The sequence below is a fragment of the Rhipicephalus sanguineus genome, chromosome 8 (genome assembly GCF_013339695.2).
Source record: "Rhipicephalus sanguineus isolate Rsan-2018 chromosome 8, BIME_Rsan_1.4, whole genome shotgun sequence".
In the NCBI taxonomy this organism is placed as follows: Eukaryota; Metazoa; Arthropoda; class Arachnida; order Ixodida; family Ixodidae; genus Rhipicephalus; species Rhipicephalus sanguineus.
In genome coordinates, this window is record NC_051183.1 from 57892036 (window position 1) to 57896549 (window position 4514).

At 49.8% G+C, this 4514-nt stretch overlaps 1 long non-coding RNA gene across 1 annotated transcript; it reads right to left on the bottom strand.

The window, feature by feature from the left end:
* Window positions 1-1208: 1208 nt before the first annotated feature.
* LOC125759664 (uncharacterized) lies at window positions 1209-2189 on the bottom strand. The gene is made up of 2 exons (XR_007417285.1): window positions 2156-2189; window positions 1209-1508 (listed from the first exon to the last, which is right to left on the bottom strand). It is a non-coding gene; the product is annotated as an uncharacterized LOC125759664 (long non-coding RNA).
* Window positions 2190-4514: the final 2325 nt, after the last annotated feature.

Consider the following 4514-nt stretch of genomic DNA (forward strand, 5'->3'; position numbering starts at 1 on the left):
CATCTCCGCTCTGCGAGGCGGGCGCTTGTGAAGCCACCGGAAAGTCCCCTATTTGTCCCGGAAGCTGGCGTCTTCTGTCCGTCTCAGTCGCAGAATTCAAATATTCTCGGGTGGCAGTTATTGTTATGATCGTTTTTCTTTTTTATTTTTTCAAACTCTGCGATTACGCCTCACTTTAAACGCCGACGAACGCTACACGAAAGATGACAGACGCCGTGCCGACACCGTTCGAATATGGCGGAGTGCTGCAACGTACAAAATGCGTAAAGAGTAAAGCAACTTTGAGGTACTTACGCGTGAAATGTCTTCGCTGACGACTTTTCCGGTCGATTCGTACAGTTTACTGCGCTACAGGCAGGTATTTCTTTAAAAAAAGAAGAGAAAAGCTCTCTTCCGGGACAAAAACAGCGGCTTCCGGTGGCTTCACGCCCGTGTGCTCGATGCGCCATCCAGCTCCTCCTAGTGGAGATCAGTGGTCTAAACGCGCTTCACGATTCAGACATGCCTGCGAAAACACCCTTCTCCGAAGACGAGAAAGATCTCATCCAGGACCTTGTGCTGAAATACAAGACCGCCATCGAAAATAAGCATACGGACGCAATATCCATCAATGCAAAAGCCAAGGCGCGGGAAAAACTGTGCACGGAATTCAACAGCAGGCCCTTTGTGCGCCCCCGGGACGTCAAGCAGCTAAAGAAGCTATGGGATAACATGAAGCAAAGGTGGAAGCGGGAGAAAGCGAAGCAAATCCATGACGTCCTCACCACAGGTATGTTTCCCTTCTCTGTAAAAGGTCGCCGGTGCTACGAGTTTTGGGGTATTTGCAGGAGGCGGCCCCTCACCACCGCCTATGGACGAAAGGCTCGCGCAGATCGAAGCCATCGTTCCGCACCTTCCGCGCGGGTAACAAATCCTTTCGACAGCGACCGCCCGCTTGCCACGCCAGCAGCCCAAAGCACGTCGGAAATTCTGAACGGGATGATCTGTGAAAATGGACCAGCTGGCAGTGATGATGGTATGTCGCCTTCTGCGAACTCGATAGCGCGGCCACGGCGGTAGAAACCTCTGCAGGCAACGTGAGTGTTTCTAGCACACCACAGGTCACGAAAAGCGGTTGTGCTTACACACTGTCGTGATGTGGCAATGCGTGCAGGTTCCTGTCCGATTTATCTGCACTGCCACCCTGTAATGCCCTCACATTTCTTCGCTTGTCTTTCATGGATGAAACAACACTTTTATTGCAGACCGAACAGAAGAACTCAGCCAAACCGACATAGCATCTATGCAGTCAATGCTGCAGAGCTCTTGCACACCATCCTTGGTTGGTGAAGATAGGTTATGCTTGGACGATCCCGAAGTCGATGCGGACATGAGCCAAGAGGAAGCTGCTGAGCCAGGTGCACAAAGTCAAGCGGCAACAGCTGGTTCAAGTGTGCGGAATGTCCGCGGAGGCAGGCTGTCTCTGTTGCAGCACAGACTCGACGCAGAACTCGAGGCTCGCCTTGATGCTATAAAATCAGATAAAAAACATTAAAAAAATGAAGCACAATCAAAGAATGGAGTGTATGAGAGAAGAGCATGAGATAAAAATCAGCACCATGAAGGAGCAAAGAAAAAATTGCAACATCCAGCACAAAATCAAGCTTCGGATCTTAAAAGAAAAAAGAAAGAGAACAGCAACTGAAGCAGGCGCTCCTAAGAAAACAGCTGCAGGCAGCAGACTCTCAGTAAAGGAATACCTGAGAGCATGTTTTCGAAACTTGTCACATTAACATGCAACAGCAAGCATAAGTATGTTTCTTGCAGTTGTTAAGTCATCAGAGTATATTTCTTGCAGGTGTTGTTAAGTCATCAGTCGTTTTCACATTGTTTTGAAGATAACAAGCCAGATGTCTCAAATGTTATATTTAAATGTCACCAAGTGTAGTGCCTGAATGTGCATTACGTGCCTGTTCAGCTGATGTTTTGAAGTTTTCATAAAGTCTTGAAGATACGAGCTGTGTCATGTAAACCTTTCATTTACTGAAACGCCACAGCGGTGCAAGTAACACTGCTTGGATAAATGCATGCAGCACTCTTTAGAGTCAACCAGACTGAAGAGAGACGATGTAGAGCAGGAACATATTTTTTGAAAAAGCTCCTTATTGTAAATTACTTCAGGTTTGCACTGGACCCGTGTGTTCGTTCCCTGTTCGTAGAGTGCCATCACTCTGCTGTTGGTGAATATTCTGTTGTCATGCACGGATCCAGGCCAACTGGCAACTGCATCAAACAATTGGAGCTCAGGACCAGTGATAGCCTGTGAATCAGGTATTGTGCATTTCTTGGAAATGGTTGCACACAAAAACAACAGCCATGTTTCAATGTGTGTAACTTAAAATTTTTAAAAATGTGCACTTTACCACCACATATCCTCATGCAACTGTTAAGCACACTGTGCCCGGATAAAAAGTGGCTAATACAACAGGCATTATGAACCCTTGGTTTTTATCAACGTACGTGACAGTTATGCAATCTAGATCAGTGCATTGATGGTGCATATTTACTGAAATTTATTTGCTTAAAGTTACTGATGCACAACATAGTCATGGGCGCGACATTACTGCTTATCACATTACCATGTTCAACGCGAGTTAAGGTATTAAAAAATGGCGATTAAAAAGAAAGTGACATTCAATAGAATACCTTTCTGAAGCTGTACGTTTCATATGTAAAAGAAAAATTAGCGACGGACAGTGGTACCTGAATGACGTGTATTCACCATGGGCATGTGCAACAAAAGCAACCCTATTTCTAAAGCAACGGCACAGCTTTGAAAACGTGCGTCTATACAACGCTGTCGCAAAAGTTACACACATCGAACAGGTTAAGAAAAGAGACAAATGAGACGAAGGCGTCCCTTTTCCTGCACACTAAATGAGAAGTATCCCTTGCGGTTGCGGAAGACGTCGGCGTTCTCGCCTACAGGGCTCACAATCGGGATGTGCGTGCAGTCTATACACCCCGTTACACCTGGAAACAGGCCAATTGCGTAGAAGCGGGCCACCAGATCATTCGCGTCTGCTGCATCGGGGAGTCGCACATATTTGGGAAACAGACGCAAACATATGACCTGGGTGATCTCCCTGGTCACGAGGTCGCCAACCACTGTCTGCATGGCACCAGTGCCGTAAAACCGAAGCGTGATGAGCAGCAGCGGTGGGAGCGGGTTTCCCCTTCGGTCCGTGTTCTTTTGCAACTGTAGTTCCGACATGATCGCAATGGCAGACGCCTTGGTGAATCGGAACATGAAGACTAAATCTTCTTCATTGTACAATTCCATGGGGTTGACCGCATCGCGAACTATCCTCACTGCCGGCGAATACCGGTAGACCTCTCCGAATGCGAAATGACAAGCGCGGTTCAAGAAATCCGTAGAGTCAGCAGCACTCCCGTCCGCCCACGACGCCGTTTCTTCTTTTACTGCGCGCCGTCATGCCGGGCACCGTGCACGCACGCTCGCGTCTCCCCGCAGAGGTGGGGTGGGAGGGTTGCCTCGGAAACAAGCATCACGTGGGCTATCTCATCACGCGGGCTAGCTGTGAGGAGAAGCGCTCGTTCAGAGCCAGGAGCGGACCTAAGGGCGCACGAAGGTAGCCTCAAAGCAACCTTAAGCTGAGGAAGCGCCAAGGAAGCCTTCACCAAAGGCTCCTGTGAGGAAGCTTTCAGAGTGCCATAAGGCGGCCTCACCCAAAATGAAGGCTTCCTTACTGAGGAAAGGAACGTTTCGTTGTTTGGCCCTACTACTACGACAGAGGAGGGAACGACCCATACCGTAAGGAGCTTCGCCCCTAAAAAATTACACCATCTCCCGCTAAAGGGGACCATGAGGCGATGCGATGCCATGCCGGAGCACTTGCGCGATCGCGTTCCGTTGGCGTTCGCTGGGCATGCTACCAACCTCGCGTCGTGGAACGCGAAGAGGAACACTACGCACGTAGTGTCTTCTCTCTAGCCTGGCCGTTAATTCTCACAGGTCGTGCGGGGAACGCGGTCGACAGGCGCGCAGGAGAGAGGCAGCGTAGGAGAGGAAAGAGAGCGATAGGGGACGCGCATGCGCTGGCGCTCATCGCGGCGTTGCGCAGGAGAGAATTTCGGCGTGTCGAGCCCGCATTTTAGAGGAGCCAACCGAGGCAAGCGCTGGACTGAACGCGCGCAGCGCTCTACCATTTGAAGGAGAGGAGACTAGAGGAGGAGAGTAGCGTATGCGCCGTGAGAGCAGAAGTGAGAACGCAGAAGCGCAAGCAGGTGCTGGTAGAGAAGTGGAGAGAGTAACGCACAGCTGTTAGAGAGAGAGAAGGAGGAGAGTTGTGCAGGCGTAGTGTAAATGCGGACTACTACGCCGCGTGTCGATTACCGCGCCGCGTGACATACCTTCGAGCAAGAGATACTTCGCATCTAAAATATAAGCACTAGTGCCTATCATGCCACCGCGCGAAGCAGGTTCTCGACGCTGTTAAACAAAGGTTGGCTGC